This window comes from Neoarius graeffei, chromosome 4, assembly GCF_027579695.1.
Source record: "Neoarius graeffei isolate fNeoGra1 chromosome 4, fNeoGra1.pri, whole genome shotgun sequence".
Classification (NCBI taxonomy): domain Eukaryota; kingdom Metazoa; phylum Chordata; class Actinopteri; order Siluriformes; family Ariidae; genus Neoarius; species Neoarius graeffei.
The window spans coordinates 60267613-60287015 of record NC_083572.1 but is presented as its reverse complement, the minus strand read 5'-3'; the positions used below and the strand labels follow the sequence as shown (position 1 = coordinate 60287015).

Below are 19403 nucleotides of genomic sequence, written 5' to 3'. Positions count from 1 at the left end.
AATTGACCGTAGGTGTGAATGTGAGTGTGAATGGTTGTCTGTGTCTATGTGTCAGCCCTGTGATGACCTGGCGACTTGTCCAGGGTGTACTCCGCCTTTCGCCCATAGTCAGCTGGGATAGGCTCCAGCTTGCCTGCGACCCTGTAGAACAGGATAAAGCGGCTACAGATAATGAGATGAGAAAACATTTCTATTTTTATTTTTTGCAAATTCTATAAATGAAAACTGTACAAAACATACGACGAAATCATTTCCGCTTCGAATTTAAAGGCGTCGTGCGGTAATTTCAGCAATCAGGCTATATCATGTGTCAAAATGTCAGGTTTGGTGGGTTATTCAAGCCCCTCGGTTTCCCGCGATCTGTGTCACGATGCTCCCGCTACAAGCATTTAAAGTTGACGCGCACAGCCAAATTTAGGCAGCCAGCCGTTAACTAGGTCAACTTATGTGTGATGTCATACCAGTAACCTCCCTTGGGTGATGCTGGCCTGTCCCCATGTTTTCTCTATAGCATGCGTTTACCAGAGTTGTTTACATTGCGGATTTTGTGGATTTATTCAGTTTGTGGATAGTTTTGAACACTCAAAACACTATGAAATGATGTATTAATATTCTGTGATACAAAATGCCTAATCGGTGTATTGTGTTTGGCTGTAACAACGAACACTGAACACTATTTGTGACTGTTGTTATCAATGGATCTGATTTCAAGGTCATGGCTAGGTATTGATAGAAAAAAATAATTTTTTTAAAAAACACATTGTGGCAGCGGGGGCGTGGTCAAGCGCCAGTCTGTGACAGGCGGGCGGAGCCAGGGAAGGTGAGTGGTAGAATCATTACACCTGACGGTAATTAACCTGTGTTTTCCCAGACACCGCGCCCTATTTAAGGAGGCAGAGGGAGAGCAGAGAAGAGCTCATCCCGGGACAAGAACACAGTGTGTGTGTGTTTCGCTATCAGATTAAAACTGGCGGTTATACTGAAAAGTCTGGCAATAAAAAGCCTATTTGCATCTGAAGCGTTGTCCTGCCGTCCTCTGTGCTCCACGCACACTTCAGAGAGCTCTACAGTGGTGCCAAAACCCGGGACAAGGTGGAGCACCAACCTCGCAGCCCCATGGAATCCTCCCCGTTCGCGGACCTGGTCCACGCCCTCGCCACGGCTCAGCAAAGCCAGCACCAGGCGCTCGTCACGCTCCGAAAGGAGCAAGAGCGGCGCTTCGAAGCCCTGGTGCTGGCCCAGCAGGAAGATTGCGAGGCGTTCCGGCATCTCCTCGCGTCGGCGGGGTCCACCAGCGCCCCGGCCGCGGGCCCGTCTCCCCTCACCGTGACCAAGATGGGCCCGCAGGACGACCCCGAGGCGTTTCTCACATTGTTCGAGCAGGTCGCCGAAGCCTTGGGGTGGCCGACGGAGCGGCGCGCCTCCTCCCCCTCCTGACGGGAGAGGCGCAGCTGGCCGCGCTATAACTCCCCGCCGGCTGGCCTACGCGGACCTTCGCCGGGCCGTCCTCCAGCGCGTGGGGCGCACGCCAGAACAACAGCGCCAGCGCTTCCGCGCGCTGGAGGACGGCCCGGCGAAGGTGTGGGTGGAGCACAGAGGACGGCAGGACAACGCTTCAGATGCAAATAGGCTTTTTATTGCCAGACTTTTCAGTATAACCGCCAGTTTTAATCTGATAGCGAAACACACACTGTGTTCTTGTCCCGGGATGAGCTCTTCTCTGCTCTCCCTCTGCCTCCTTAAATAGGGCGCGGTTACTGGGAAAACACAGGTTAATTACCGTCAGGTGTAATGATTCTGCCACTCACCTTCCCTGGCTCCGCCCTCCTGTCACAGACCGGCGCTTGACCACGCCCCCGCTGCCACACACATGTTTTCGTTCACACTGCAGGCTGAAGTGACTCAAATCCGATCTTTTCGCCCATATGTGACCTGTATCCGATCTTTTATTGACAATATGAACGACACAGATCCGATTTTTTCAAATCCGACCCAGGCCGTTTGGATATGTGGTCCTAATTCCGATTCCTATCCGCTCTTTTCATATGCGCAGGGGCGTAGCTTGGGTATTGTGACGGGGGGGCGGTAGATGTTTCAGAGGCCCCCCTAACCATATCTTAGGCTATAGCCTAATAAAATACCGGCGATAAAGGCATTTTTACAATTTCGAAAATGCGACCATAATCTTCAGCAACAGACTCACGCATGACAATAAGTGCAAACTAACAGGCTTTAATTTTATTTCACATCAATTATAAATCATACAGCTCGCTCTGGGTGATTATATCATTCGAACTCTGCAGCACTGCGTAGCGCACTGGAACTGCGCATTGCAAACAAGTACAAACCAGTGGCAAAATATCATTTGGTGGAAATTATTGTATGCCCATCAAACAAGTATTGTATGTCCATCAAAAAAAGTAATGCCTATGCCCATAATGATTGATTATTAAGATTGCGTCTGTGGGCTCAACTGAACAAAAAAGGGCAGCCTTAACACATTTAATTTAGTTTCAGCTTTAGCTTTCTCTCCTTCATACTAGCAAATCTGTCAACAACGCTTTCCTTATTCACATCGATGTCCCTCTCGATACAGATCAGCGCCAAATCTGACAAGCGCGTCTCACCCATGTTTGATCGTAAAAAACTCTTTATGAGCTTCAGTCGGCTAAAACTCCTTTCAGCCTTCGCACTGCTTATTGGGATAGTCAAATAAATACGATACAAAATTGACAAATTTGGGAAAGCCCGGTCCATGTCATTGGCAATAAGAAATTTGAGGATCTCATGCGTGTTTAACACCACACGCAGTTCACGGTATATGGCACAAAAGGTACTGAATTCGTCAACTACCTCTTCAGTACTGGATATGTCCCCTGAATAAAAGTCTGCAAGCTCCCTAACCTTTTCAGTGGCGTCGGGTGAAGTGAAATGTTTAGGATTCAGGGCAGAAAATCTTCCAGCCAATTTCCTGAAATCTGCGAACCTGTGTTCAAATTGGGAAATGAACATGTCAAGCACATAATAAAACACGTCCACTCTGAACCTGTCCCTGCTGTCTTCCACAATCTCATCTGGGAGTTCGTCTGAGTAGAAACGTTTTTTTTTTACGACTCCTTCCCCTCTCGAACTCAGTCGTCCCCTCACACAGTATGGCTAGCTCCCTGGCCGTGTGCTCAATCGCACTGAATGCTTCAGCTGTGCGCAACTTTTGGATTTGTTCCATACAGGAATCTATGAGCTTAGCAGCCGTATTGACGTCAATTGATTCTTCTTGGAGGTAGTTTGACAGTATGAATGTTTTCTCAAGGAGAATACCCCAAAAAGTCAACAAAAACTTAAATTCGAACGTATTAAGTTTTGTCAACAGGCCCTCTGCATCTGACGCGGTTTTTGGACTTGTATTGGGGTGATCTATTATTCTGTGCAATGCCTCCAGAATTGCTGGTAAGCTTTGCTTAACCGCATCCGTGGCTTGCTTTCTAGAAGCCCATCGTGTGTCTGACAATCTCTTTAATGTCAAAACAGCCCCGTCTAGGTTTTTTTGCTGTTCCTCCTGCAGTATTTTATATCTGGGTAAACTAGATGTCAAGAATGCATACAATGATTCAAGTGTTCCAAAAAAAAGTTTGGTCGTAGACAAAGAACAGACAGCATCCATAAGAATCAAATTCAAATTATGCGCACAACAGTGTACATATATTGCCTTTTCTGAACAGTGCTCTTTGACGCGTGCCTGAAGTCCTGATAAGTGCCCCGACATAGTTCGCGCACCATCATAAGCCTGTCCTCTCATTAATCTGACATCAAGTCCCAGTTCATTGGTGAGTGTGTCTGTGAGGATGTTGTAGAATGACTCCGCAGAACTGTCGGGAAGCTCTGCGAATTTAATGAAACGCTCCATGGGTTCACCGGAGGCAGTGGCATATCTGATAGAGAGGGAGAACTGGTCCATTTTTGCGATGTCAATGGTTGAATCGACAATAACAGAATAGTGTTTAGCAGTTTTGATTTCGTTTGTGATTGTGGACATCACTTCGCATGCAATCGTTTTTATTAGTTCATTTTGGGTCTGGGGACTAAGATAGGATACGTGGCCTGCTGGGTTGCTCAAGTGCTGATCAATAATGACATCATAGTGAGCAAGAAGTTTTAAAAGTTCCAAATAATTCCCCTCATTAACATCAGGAGCGCCAAGTCCCGCAAACTCTCTGTGTCCACGGAACGGGAGTCCTTGTCTCCCCAGAAAGAGAGTAGCATCAACCAGCCTGCGCACAATTTGCCGATTCTTCTCCACCTGTTGTCTCTCAGCTTTCAACACCTCTGCAATGACTGAACAATCTTGACTGATGCGATACTTCGTCATGAGAAATTGTTTCTCTGCCTCACGGTGCATGTTGCTTTTTTCATGTATTTCAATTTTTTCGACTGCTTTCCTGAAATTGGTTAACCCCACGCAAGGATCCGCCCACTTGCCCATCTTCTTATGGCATCTTTTGGCGAACAGCCAGCAACAAAAGCAATAGAGCCGCTGTCCTTTGGGGGAGTAAACAAGCCACTGTCGGTCAACACATGAATTGCCTACATTGCGCTTGTACCATGACGTTTTGAATCGCCTGTTATCAGTGTTGTAGGGGAAGTCAGAGTAGCTGTCATTTAAACCGGGTTGACAGGGTCCATGCGCTATCACATCTCTGATAATGCTATTGCTTAGTGACTGGTTTTGGAACAGGTAGGGGTCCGTGGGATACGGCTCATTCAAATCGAGGGATGAGCTAGCGCGAGATGTGCTCGCAGTAGCCGCGCCACTTTCCCCGACAATGCATCCCCCCAGGCGACTAGTGTTTTCAACCTCAGAAGGTCTGCTGACCCTTTCGCTTACGTTCTCTTCCTCGCTCAAGTCGAGAGATGAGCGAGGGCAGGTTGTGCAGTCAGAAGAGCCATCTTCCCGGACAGTAAACTCCACCTGACTAGCATTTTCCACAGTGCTAGTACCAGCACATCCGCCTGTCTCGTTCACCTCAGGTGTAGCATCAACCGTAGCCTGGCGAAAATATCTCGTCAGTGGAGCACAGCTAGAAGTCACAGCATCTCTCCTCTGTTGCTCCTCTAATCTTTCTCTCCTTTTACGTGCGCCGGATTTAAACCGCCTCATACTTGTTTTAACACTGCTAAGAAAACCGTACCATCACCACACCACAACTCAGCTAGCAGATTAATTCTTTGTTTGAGTAACCATAGCATTAGAATCCTGAGCAGCATGGACCACTGCGCAGGGGCAACTTCAGAATCTGGAGGGTACGCATAAACAAGCCATAAGCCTATGTCAGTGCCAGTAGGCCTAGTGTGTCTTACCTTGATATAAGCTGTCTCGTCACAGAAAATAGAATAATTATATAACCATATTCCACATTATGTGTAGACGCCACCGGCGCAGGCACATAGTGTAAATAAAGTTTGACCAGCACGTCCGGTGATTGGCAGGGGCCCCCCCTAGTGGTGAGGCCCTGGGTTTTTGGCGCCGATGCCCCCCCCCAAACTACGCTACAGCATATGCGACTTCAGTCTGAACCGCCAGGTCGCATTCATCCGACTTACACGTCATCAACAAGCCACAAACGTCACTATTCTGTGCTGAAGTAGGCGGCGGGTCTCTCAAAAAAGTTACAACAACATGGCGCATAATCACGGGCGCAGATAGAGGGTGGGACTCCCAGATTTAAATTCACCTCGTTCGGTGCCCCCCACTTATAGGGAGGAAAAAACGTCTATGCTGTCTTTCTTTGCATAAGGCAAACCTCACGGAAAAATCAAAAGACTAATTACCATTCGGTTTATTGAGGTGCACAGCAGTGTATACATAGTTGCAACAACTCACATAAAACAAAGACTGATATTCGGTTGGTTGAGCTGCGCAGACTGCACAGGTTGCGAGCTCGAGCTTGGTTGCTATGGTTACTAACAACAAGTTTGACAGGCATATTGGGGTTGGTTTGCTGGCAGCTTTGTCCCCCCCAGTTTTTTGTCCCTCCCAGTTCAAAAAACGTATCTGCGCCCCTGCGCATGACATCAATGCGAGGGACGCTTTGGGTTGTGAAGGTTCTGAATCTTCTCAATGGAAGGACGCAGAGGTTAGGGAGCTGATTTCCATTTGGGGGGATGCAGCTATTCAAGCTAGATTGGATGGGTCATACCGCAACCGGGCGGTTTTACTTCCGTAAACACTTGCCATGCTCACTGCGTGTGACGTCGTCGTATCCTGCAATGCGCATGCGGAACACTTTTAGGTCGCTTTTCGTTCATACTGAGGATCACATACAAGTCGGATATATTTGTTAATGTGAACGACCTCACAAAAAAATCGGAATTGAGCATTAAGCCTTGCAGTGTGAACGTAGCGTCTGTATCAATCATTAATTGTACAAAATGATTTTCATACATTTATGTATTTGTCATATCTTTCTTTGTCACATGAAGTGTTGTCTTGATAACACATGTGGCACATAATTTTAGCAAATGGATGACAGAAGATTAATTGAAAGATTTATGCCACAGAGCTGCCTTTAACTAATAATTATCACTTATTACTGACGATTGTATGTTTACTAAACAATACAATACAAAGCTCAATACTCCCAGCCTATAACATACTGAATATCAAGTTAAAATCAACCACAATAAAAGGAAAATGATGAAAACTGGAATATCAAGGGGTCTACTGTATCAGAAGGCCCACTGCATTTCGCGAGATCGCAAGCTGTCAAGTTGCTAGAATTCAATCTTTCTAGCTATACTTTCACCCCCTACAGCTATCAGTATTACACATAATCATAGATTAATCACACAGCATTCTAATTCAAGTGAAAATGGTCTTTAAAAATACACATAAGTAGTGATTTAGTCAGAGAAACCAACCAAAACAAGTATTCATTCTCGTCCTCATTTTCTTCTGAAGATGAGCGCTCAGGTTCAAATCTGTAAGGCTGGATACCACCAGGACATTCATCTGTCAAAATCTCTACTTGTGGGCCATTTTCTTCTTCTGTATCGGTAAAATCAAAGCTAATTTCCTCAGCATCGCTCCTATTTTCTGGTGTGTCCGCCGTTGCAACTGCACTGAGTGGTTACTGGTATGACGTCACGCAGCTGTTCCATTGACCGAGAGGGGGCGCTGCGAACGCGGAAAATTTCAAGTGATGGGCATGATCAAATAAGGACCGATTACAACCGCGGGAAGCTTTTGAAAAATTGACGGTCAATTTATTTCGAATCTCGAAAGCATTCTGGTGCAGAATAATGCGACTTTTATCGCCACTGCGTGACGCCTTTAAACAAACCAGTGAAATGGCAGTAGCAAATTGTGAAAAAATGCTTTAACCTCCTAGGGCCTAGCGGTCACATACGTGGACAGCACTTTTTAGAAATTCAGAACAAGAATCCACATATGTGGACATACTTTTTCTCAAAAAGTACATCTTATCAAAGACGATGCTTAGTTTTTATTCTAATCAGGTTCTAATAAGCCCAAATAGCAAAAAGAAATAAAAAATGCATGTAAAAAAAACAGCTTGGGTCATAGGAGGATAATAATAATTTTTGACAAATAAAAAAAGATACAGTGGGCGGCACGGTGGTGTAGTGGTTAGCGCTGTCGCCTCACAGCACGAAGGTCCGGGTTCAAGCCCCGTGGCTGGCGAGGGCCTTTCTGTGTGGAGTTTGCATGTTCTCCCCGTGCCCGCGTGGGTTTCCTCCAGGTGCTCCGGTTTCCCCCACAGTCCAAAGACATGCAGGTTAGGTTAACTGGTGACTCTAAATTGACCGTAGGTGTGAATGTGAGTGTGAATGGTTGTCTGTGTCTATGTGTCAGCCCTGTGATGACCTGGCGACTTGTCCAGGGTGTACCCCGCCTTTCGCCCATAGTCAGCTGGGATAGGCTCCAGCTTGCCTGCGACCTTGTAGGACAGGATAAAGCGGCTAGAGATAATGAGAGGGGATGAGAAAAAAAGATACATTCTTATCAGATACTTTTATAGCATATTTCATTGCTTTTTTTTGTATTTTTTGGGGTCTTCTTCTTTAGGGCTTTTTTGGTGGTTTTCAAACTGACTTAAAGTTGCATTACTACCACTGATTGGGCTGGAGTGTGGAACAGGAGATATTGGGGAAAAAAAACAACAACCCTATATTCTTTAGCTATTTCTCCATCCATCCATCCATCCATCCATCCATCCATCCATCCATCTTCTACCACTTATCCGGACCGCTTATTTCTGCTTATTTTAAAATACTTGATAGCAAATTTTGGGGTTTTGTTTTCAAGTAGAGTTTTTATTTCGTCCTTGGTTGGTTCAGCAACACACTCCGTCATTTTGTTTTTCTGTACTCACAGTATATGACCTGATTGGCTACTTTACTACTAGGCTATCAGAGCATGCGATTGCTTATATCCAGTGAATATGGATTGAATAATTCTAAATATCCTACTGTTTAACGTTGTTTCCAAACAGGATGTAAATGTTTTACAGTAAATTGTTTATAATAAATAGACAAAATTGTTTTGAGATCATGGAGCTTCTGAAAGAAATTACATTCCTAGAAGACTGTCTGTGAGGGTTTCTGTGGGATGTGATTTATTTGTTATTTATTTGCTGCTATGTTGCAACCTGCCAAGCCTCTAAAGCCATAGGTATCTCTCAGTGAGGCTACAAACTGAGTTTGATTGACAACCTGGAAGACATTTTCTGCCATGTCAAAGGAAATGTTTGGTGTTATCTCTTGTCACAGAGCTCTGAGACTAGGATAACAGAACCCACCTCCTGATAAAGCCCCTGTAAGCATGCTTTCCCCATTTCAAAAGGAGCAGAGTGTATAGGTTCTTGCTTTGAAATAAACACTACTAGAGATAAAAGCAACATTACAACCTGGCAAAGATGATAATTCAAGTGAGTGAAAATCTAAAATTCCACTTAAAGTCCAACATGGGTCAGTGTTTTCCCTGCTGAATCACACCTGATTCAGCTCATAAATTAATCACCAAGTTTGAAATATGCAGCTGAGCAGAATAAATAAGTAAACTCGAACCTACTGAAACTTAACCAGAGCTGGACTTCCTGCACTAACAAATAGTTAATACACTTAAACATTAAATAGCAACACATACAGAGTTATTATTTACATGTTCATTTTACTTTATTTAACTTACTTTTATAAAACCTACTTTGATATGCTTTATACACATTTTACCAGATTTATTTTCAGTGAAGGAAAGTTTCCATGAAATTTCTCAACCACTCAACCTCGACCATCACCATTCAGGTATCCATTAGTACATCTGATACTTTGCTTCATGCCAAGACAGTACACATACACAATGAGCGCAGTGATGCAGTTGTTTGGTAAAATAACAGTGTGACAGCAGGGGCATGGTCAAGCGTTGGTCTGTGAATGGAGGGCGGAGCCAGGGAAGGTAAGTGGCAGAATCACTGCACCTGACGTGAATTAACCTGTGTTTGTGTGTCTTCCCCAGTGACCGCGCCCTATAAAAGGAGAGAGAGAGCAGAGAAAGGGAGCTCTCTCCCGACCAGAATGCATGTGTGTGCGCACGTGTGAGGGAGTGAATGAGCTGAAAAGCCATATATACAACGTAAAAAATAAAAGTTTCTGAGAACTCAGTTCTGGCCTGCCGTGCTTCTGTGCTCCACCCACCTGCTCTGGTTCTACAAACAGTCTCAAACCTTTGTGCTACTAAGTGTGCACGTGGGTAGCAGATTTGATTTGAAAGTATCGAATTACATTCAACAACGAGAAAAACAAATCAATTTGGAAGCCAGGACACATTTAAGCACCATGAGATTAAACTGCAATTTATGGAGAGCTTTAGTAATAAGATACTCTTTTGCAGTGAATGTTTTATACTTCTTATCGCCTTGGAAAACAACAATAAGCAAAGCCAAAATGGACAAGCTCATATCCCAAAGGTGGCATTTATTTTCTTTAAGCCAATACACAATTCATGATTCCCGGAAAATGAACATTATCCAAACATATTTCACTAGGTGTTGAATGAGAACAATTTCCATAACACTTCAGGGGCATAGAGCAATAGCTTTATCATACTGTATAATATAACCCTGAAATTTTCTAATAGAATCGTACATTTTACTACCTCTTTTTCACATTGAATGAAATTGCATTTTAGTAGAACAAATGGTAGCATGCATTTTATCACATGACAAGGAAAATACTGTCAGTTACATCACATCTGCACTAGCTAGATGTAGGATAGGTGGTGCAAAATAGAGAAGCATTTTGGGACTGGGATCCCCCCCACCTGCCAACAAATAAACAAATCACACACACACAAAAAGAAAGAAAAAGCAAACAAAAAACTGTCAGGCATAGAAGAATAAGGCATTCATGGGCAGAGAGAAATAATGATTGGGAAACATCAGCTACAACACATTATGAATGCGACCACTTATCTATCTATCTATCTATCTATCTATCTATCTATCTATCTATCTATCTATCTATCTATCTATCTATCTATCTATCTATCTATCACTCAGAACAAGAGATCACCACCTGTCTCCCCCTCCATCAGCTCACACCTCCAAAATTCACAAATTTGTGGGATTGAGAATTACCTAGATGAACTTGTTCATTCTGAAGTGGAATTAACTGTTACCGCCATTCCTCTTTCACGTTCCCAAGTCCTTTTCCATTGAAAGTAATAGGCTTTTCTCATCTCATCTCATTATCTCTAGCTGCTTTATCCTGTTCTACAGGGTCACAGGCAAGCTGGAGCCTATCCCAGCTGACTACGGATGAAAGGCGGGGTACACCCTTGACAAGTCGCCAGGTCATCACAGGGCTGACACATAGACACAGACAACCATTCACACTCACATTCACACCTACGGTCAATTTAGAGTCACCAGTTAACCTAACCTGCATGTCTTTGGACTGTGGGGGAAACCGGAGCACCCGGAGGAAACCCACGCGGACGCAGGGAGAACATGCAAACTCCGCACAGAAAGGCCCTCGCCGGCCACGGGGCTCGAACCTGGACCTTCTTGCTGTGAGGTGACAGCACTAACCAGTACACCACCGTGCTGCCCCTAGGCTTTTCTGTCAGGAAAATTTTATTCATGCTCAGTTAGTCCACTTCTAGCTCATTTTATGCTAGAAAACAAGTATCTAAATGTTGTGATTGCAAAGGCTTGGCTTCTCTCCATGTTAATTCTTTATAGTTAGAAGAATTGGAGCAGTTGAGTTAATTACAAAATGCTGCGAATCAGGGGGAAAAAACCCTGTAAGTTGTGTAAAAGTATTCATGAGCATAGGTATAGACAACTAGCTGCTACATTAACTGTTATTGCTAATTACTTTCAAATGTCAGTGCCAATTAATAGCAGCAAGATTCACAGGTTTATTATGGTTAAATCTTTTTAGTCTTATTCTTAAAAATGCCAGTGAAGTGTACCGACATGCTTGGACACAATGATCATAAGCATGATCATAAAACAAGATGAAACCTGTCAATAGGTTTACTGCTATTGACCCATTTAAATCTTCTCCATAATGATAACTATCTGTCTGAACCTCCATGATAAATATATGTGAGGTATATATTGCCAGAACTCCCACAAGTTATTGTCCAAGTTAGTGCTTGTTTTTAGTTTTCAGCAACACCTACTATGCATCCACATGTGGGATGTAAGGGTGCTGGTATTTATGGATTTATTATGGATTTATGATGTAATTCTTTGAATTTGACTAAGAAAGTTTCTTCTTTCCATGGTGATGGCCCGGATAATTTGTTAAGTCAAGTTAAGAGGCTTTATTGCCATTTCAACCATATACAGCTGGGTACAGTACACAGTGAAACAAAACAATGCTCCTCCAGGACCATGGTGCAACATAAAACAATGTAGAATTACATGAGACTACACAGAACTACTGAAGATTACACAGTGTGTGTGTGTGTGTGTGTGTGTGTGTGGTGGTGAGGGTGTTGGGTGTTGGAGTCAGTCCAGTCTCTGAGTATTAGAGTCGAATGGCGTGGGGAATGAAACTGTTACACAGTCTTGCCATGAGGGCTTGAATGTTTCAGTACCTTTTACCAAATTGCAGGAGGGTGAAGAGTTTGTTTGTGGGGTGCATGGAGTCATCCACAATGCTGGTGGCTTTGCAGAAGCAGCATGTTGTGTAAATGTCTGTGATAGAGGAAAGAGAGACCCCGAATGAGCTTCTCATCTGTCCTATCAGCTGTCTGGCCTGCAACTGACTCCCTCCCCTCAAACCCCACAACTGAGACGAAGAAGAAGAAGCCTTTATTTGTCACATGCACACTCAAGCACAGTGAAATTCATTCTCTCCATTTAACCAATCTGAAACAGTGAACACACACATGCGCGCACGCACAAGTGAGCAATGAGCACATGCACACATACCCAGAGCAGTGAGCAGCCATGCTACTGTGCCCAGGGAGCAGTTGGGGGTTAGGTGCCTTGCTCAAGGGCACTTTAGCCCAAGGCTTCTCCATGTTAACCTAACTAAACTGTGGGGGAAACCAAAGGACCCAGAGGAAACCCATGGGAGACATGGGGAGAACATGCAAAATCCACACAGAAAAGCCCCCATCGGCCACTGGGCTCAAACCCAGAACCTTTATATCACCCATTTGATGGCCAGGCACTCCTCCTTGATTGTGCTGTACTTGGTATCCCTGGTTGAGAGCTTGCAACTGATGTATAGCACAGGATGCTGTACCCCCTCTACCACCTGGGACAAATGGCCCCCGCCCTCTCTCCAAGGTATCAGTCTGTAGAATCAAAGGGAAAGAAAAGTCAGGTGAATGCAACAGCAGGCCCCCTCATGAAACTGCCTTTACCTGGGTGAAAGTCAGTTTGCATGGTTCTATCCACTGGATCAGATTTGGCTCTCCCTTTTTAGTGAAGTCAGTCAGCAGGCTGGTGACATCCAAAAAATTAAGTACAAACCTCCAATATTAGCAAGCCAGCCACAGGAACTACCTCACCCCCTTTTTGGTCTTGGGCAGACTGCAATCACTGTTGTCTTATCATTTTGGGGACAAGCCAGCCCATGGCCTAAGTGAAAGACCAGGTACCATACTTCCACTTGTCTAGTTGCACACTCTTTGGGTTCGCTGAGAGTTCTGCACATCTCAAGATTGTCAGAACATCCCTCAGATGTTGTAAATGTATTTAGATGATAACATTATCTAAATCCATCCATTTTGGCATATCACTACAGTGACGTGGCCGGTCTGACGGCTTCAGCCATCAAAGTCTCTAGGAAACATTACAGTCGTGGTTTCCCATTGCCTTCTACTGGATTATTATAGAGGTTTTCTCCTCTCAACCATTCACACTCACAGTCACACCTATTGAGGTATTTCACCTGACGTCACAGGGTCACGTGACGCCCCGGTGTCCGCCATTTTGAACGTCAAGTTACATACTAACGCTGCAGACAGAGAGGGAGAACCAGCTTGAAAAAAAACGTGTTACAGACACCTAGAATAGATTAATTTGTCAGTAAGCACTCTATAAATAACCATGGTGTTTGCTTGTTGTGCTGTGGGCTGCCACAACAGACAGGGACAGCGTGCAGGACGCTCCTTTTACTGGTTTCTAGTGATGGGAATTTCGGCTCTTTTTTGGGAGCCGGCTCTTTTGGCTCTTCTTACTATAAGGAGCCGGCTCTTTCGGCTCCCAAACGGCTCCCAAGATTTTATTTTTGATTTAATTGCTGCAATTAACTAGTTAATTAATTACATTATTTATATTTTATCAATAGGATGTTTTCCATTTTATTTTTTAGTTTTTGTAGCCATTGTAAAGCTTTGTAAAGTATAGCAGTGTAACAATGTTCTAGCTATAGAAATAAAAACTTACCAATTAATAAATTATTTTCTCACAAACATAATGCAAAACTGTGTTATATTACCAATATAAAATACACAGCTGATTTTCCCCCCCTCAGGTGCCTCACAGACTCCTCTCCCCTGCGCTCCACAGCTTTAAGCATTACACCAATTTTCGTATTTTCGCAGCTGTGAATGACATCAACCAAAAAAAGTAGGCGTACACCCTGCTACTTTTTTCCTTTGAATGGTAATAGACAACACAAAGATGCAATCAGACAACAACTTTTTTTGTGAAAGTCTCTCTCTCTCTGAGGCACCTAAGGACAAAAAAATAATTCGGCTCCCCAACTCGGCTCCCACAGAAGAGCCGGCTCCCGTCGTTCACTTCAAAGAGCTGGCTCTTTGAACCGGATCGTTCGCGACCGACACATCGCGACCGACACATCACTACCGGTTTACTACTGACCCAGACAAGAGGGATTACAGCTGTGAAAAGACAGGATTGGGAGCCAACAGAGTACTCCAGACTTTGCAGTGATCATTTCATTTCAGGTTAGTTTATCAGTTAACGCAATTTTGATAAAATATATAGCAAAAAGTAAATGGGTCAGTGTTTGTTAACCCATCTGAGAAGTGAAACAAGGCAGTGTTAATTTGTCTAGGGTTGCATGTAGCAGACACCAGACATAAAACGCAATAACAGAGGCTAGAAAGAAACGGGACACAGAAATAAACAGGGAAATTAAGTAAAAAGAAAGAAAGAGAAAAAAAAAAGAGCGCGGATCTCCAAACACATGAGAAGCCTATCTTACGCACATATCACGCGGACTCCACACACATATCGCGTCTGAAGTCATAATTCATCAGGGGAAATCGTGTCCGCATTGGCATGTTCAAAAAACAACCTCGCGTCAACAATGATACCACACACAAGAAAAAAAAAAAAAAACAGTCAGGCTACTCAACAACCAACCTGGCAGCAGCAGTCGTTGTCATGTAAACACAACACTTCGGATATGCAAATGCTTCCCGTTACACACGATTGCTATGTCAATAAACATCATTTTGCCAATATTTTAGAGACCCCCCCAACATTTCCCAAATCATGTTTTCAAAGGATCTCATGTCTGTTTCAGGGGATCTCAGATCCCCCGAGTAACAAGACAGTGTTGTGAACATAGCCTACCTTGTACCGTTTCAAACTGCTGGGGTCATCCTTCATCAAACTGTTGACTTCTGTCGACAACCTTGGCTCCATACCAAGGCTGGGTACAGTGTTTGTGATAAAAGACAGATCCAATTTAACACGAATCACAGCTTACTTTCTTGTTAAAATGTGCAAAGGTCTCCACCATCTCATACTGCCTTGCACTGAAGGACTTAAGCGTGCCGTCCAAAATGGCTGCATCATGTGACTTGGTCACGTGGGTGAAATACCTCAATAGACAATTTAGAGCCACAAGTTAGCCTAACCTGCATGTCTTTGGACTGTAGGGGAAACTGGAGCACCCGGAGGAAACCCACACAGACACGGGGAGAACATGCAAACTTTTCACAGAAAGGCCCCTGTCAACCACAGGGCTCAAACTCAGAACTTTCTTGCTGTGAGGCGACAGTGCTAGCCACTGCACCACTGTGCTGCCAGCATTATCTAAACAGGCAGTGGCATAAACACTGTGCAGGGAGGAGGCTTCTGTCCATGAAATGGTGAAACATCACTGGGACTCCAAACAACCCAAATGGAAAGGTGACAAATTGCTGCAACCTAAATGCAGTGGAAAAGGGCATTTTATCTTGAGACACTGGAGTCAAGGGAATCTGCCAAACCCCTTGGTTAAATCCAGTGTCGAATAAAAGTGAGCCATGCCTAACCAATGGAACAGTTAATCAATATGAAGCATCAGATATACACCAAATTTAGACACTGCGTTAACTTTAAAGTCTACAAAAAAGCAGGCAGACCCATTAGTCTTGAGAACGACCGTTCTGCTCCATTCACTGTGGGACTCCTAGATTACCCCCATGTTGAGTATAGCCTTTAATTCCTTCTCTAGGCAGTGCTTGAGTTTTGTGTGACCAGATAGAGGTGAAAACACATTGGGAAAAATCCTCCTGCAACCTGGCAACCTTTGCTCTCTCATACAGCAAGAGGTGGTCTCCACAGGGGACCGGGGTGAATTGGGCTGCACCTTTTGGACTTACTTCAGGCCCTAGCTGCTCCCTCAAGGGAACTGCCATTGCCAGAGCCACAGGAACCTCCTCTTTCCACAGTTTTAGGGAAATGAGGTGGTATATTTGAAGTGCATCACCTTGATCCATATGCCTGACCTCATAGTTGACTGCTCCAATTCACTATGTGATCTCAAAGGGTCCTTGCCACTTCACAATAATTTATAGCTCAATGTGGGTAGCAAAACATGTCTTTTATCTCCCGATGAAAACTAACATAACTAAGCACCCCAATTATACAGCCAGTATTGACATTGTTGCACTTGTAGTAAATTCTCCTGTGCTAACTGCCCAAGTGTGTGGAGTTTTGCTGTTATGTCAAGAATGTACTGAATTTTATATTTAAAATGGTATTGGCTATCTGCTGAAACTGTCCAGTATACAGGGATGCCAGGTTCAGCTGGGACTCACTCATCAGCTTATACTTGACCATTTCACTATTTGAGTAATTTCAAGACACATTGAATAGAGTCAAATACCAAAATAAAGTCAAATACCAGATAAATTAAGCTGTTGTAAAAAGCAGTTTTAGAATTGGCTTGGAATGTGTGAAAAAACATTACCTTACCCATTGTGACTTGACCTGATGAGATTAAGAGTTAATCTGTTGGGATTTAGAGATGGCAGTGGGAAGGGTTTTCAGGCTTCTCATTGAATGGAATGGAAATTTTTTTACACTTCTCATTGAATACCCCTCCCACTGCCAACCCTTTATCCCAAAACAATAGGACATACATTTTTTGATGGCCAGTTAATTGTCTAAATCAATGGAGTAGATTTAAGTTTTTGTACTTGATACATTCCCAAGACTGAACAGAATCACCTCAAGTGACCAAAACAGTTTAATGCAATGGGTAAGGTCATTTTCACACATTCCAACACAGTTCTAAAACTGCTTTTTATAACATCTTCATTTATCTGTTATTTTTTAAACGTACAATCATGACATATATACTACATAGATATTATTGTAGCTGAGCTTGTGCTGAATGCAAAAAAGTCATATGACATTGAAAATACTCGTTAGATTTGTTGAAATTGACAACAAAATGAGAGCATGCCAAAATCATTAGAGTGCCAGAAAATACCCTCCGACCCCAGAGGGTTAACATAAGAAGATTCCTCTTCCCACTTTTCTCTACTGATGTCGAATGACAAAAATTCAAACAGGACCTCTTGTACTGCAAATAACAGGGGCTTGAGCCACTTATCCCAATTTAACGCATCCTCATGAATAAACATACAAATCCTGCTTTTCAATATCTGATTAAAGCAACCTACCAGGCTGTCTGCTTTCAGGTAGTAAACACTGGTGTGAATTGCTTTAATCCACAACAATTCCTGAAGCTCATGTCATGTCCATGACATGAACATGCCCTGGTCAGTTAGAATCTCTTTCGGGATCCTGACTTGGGAGATAACACGGAAGAGTGCTTCTGCAACACTGTGTGCTAAGATAATGCATTGCATTGTCCACTAAAACTAACACAAAGTGATGCCCTCGTGCTGTCTGGTCTAGTGGCCCAATGAGGTCCAGACAAATTCAAGGATCTTAATGTAGGTATCATGCCGCCATCTTGTGTCAGAACTACAATTCCCAGGCAACTCCCGTGTGACCTACGTCACGCGTGGGCGGGATCATCTACGTCAGTCCAACATGCACGCATAAATCCAAGCGGAAGCTCCGCCATGTTGTCTCTCGCGTCCGGACTTAAACGAGTTTAGACGCACAAAAGAGGCGCGCTCTCCATCAAAAAGACGTCTTCTTTCTTGCAAGATCCATCACTCAGCGCAATTTTCTTTCTTACCCTTGGCAAAGGTAAACTCTAGAGTCGCGCGATCTTTAAACTCAACCTGAGTTACAACCGGTTTACTTGCATTAGAAGTGACGCCACGACTGCAGCCCAGGCAGTTAAAAGTTAAGAAGCGATTGAATCCTTTTTAACTCAAAAGCGCTGTGCATCTGATTCTGATCAGAGACTTTTCTTCCCGAACGCTGAGGTTCGGACCAAGAATCCTCTGCTTTCCACGGGAACCACCCAAGTGCTCCGCTGGACCAGAAAGTTTTCTACGCCTCCATCACGAGCGGCTCACGTGCTCCCATGGCGAGGCCCGAGACTACACCGGCGAATAGTTCTTCATATCTTGCTAAAGGCAGGATTAAGTAAGATTTTGGCATTTGGGCATAATTAAGATAGTCTTAGGAATTTGCTTTATTTGAAATAGTGTGAATTTAAACCCAGGTTTATTGTTACACTGTTAAACACGCAGCGTGTTGATTTATTTTGGTTCTATGTTCTCTCAATTGTTTAATAGATAGGTTGTGCATGCTTTTCCTCTCTGACTAACACTTTAATTTTCTTATTATACATCTTGATCTCAAGATTTCAGTGGATTCAGTATGGTTATGAGCTAGTGGGTTAGCTACAGCTTCCCTTTGTCTGCTTAGCAACACAAAGCTAATCAAGGCCTACCATGTGCTCAGCAGGTCATCAGGCCTGATAAACCACACCTCAGCTAGAAATCCACAAGCTAGCTTTTAGTTAGCTACGACTAATACCCTTGTCTTTAGCAACACGTGCTCAGTAGGCCTCACCAGGCCTAACAAACACACTTTAGCTAGGCCATAGGGCCTTTAGCAAACACACACTAGCAACAAGGCTAATCTAGGCCTCCACCACGTGTAGTTAGCTACACGAGGCTAAACACATGGTCAAGTCCTACACACACACACACACACACACACACACAAGTAAAGATTAGCAACAGAGCTAACCTATTGTTCTACCTGGATAACATTCCTTTGTTTTAGCTAGCAACAAGCTAGGCCGTACACACACCACACATAAACACACATGTATATACACCTCACTGCTTGTATATATTGATTATCCATTTTTATCTTTGTATCATAAATTCATTTATCAAAGCTGTGTGTATTCATCTTGTTGGTGAGCAATATGTGAAGTCCCCAATCTTCTCAAAGAATTCAAAAAGGGTGCATATAAAAGTTATGTAATGTGGTAAGTGATTGTAATAATTTGGAAATATACCATAATTTAGCTGTTTGGTAATTTATTATTAAGCACCAGGATTAATGGTATAATTCATTGAACGATTCACCAAATGATTCACTAAACGATTCATTGAATGATTCACTAAATGATTCACTGAATGAGACTGATTCTATGGTATGATTCACTTCAAGTGAGTCAAAGTAAATGATTCAATGGGATTGATTCATTTTAATTATTAACCTTCAAAATTTAATGAGACTGAT

The 19403-nt window shown here is 43.5% G+C and overlaps 1 protein-coding gene across 1 annotated transcript in view; it reads left to right on the top strand.

Moving 5' to 3' along the window:
* The window catches only part of grm4 (glutamate receptor, metabotropic 4), a 242562-nt gene that overhangs the window by 119856 nt on the left and 103303 nt on the right, over positions 1-19403 (top strand). The window lies entirely within an intron of this gene.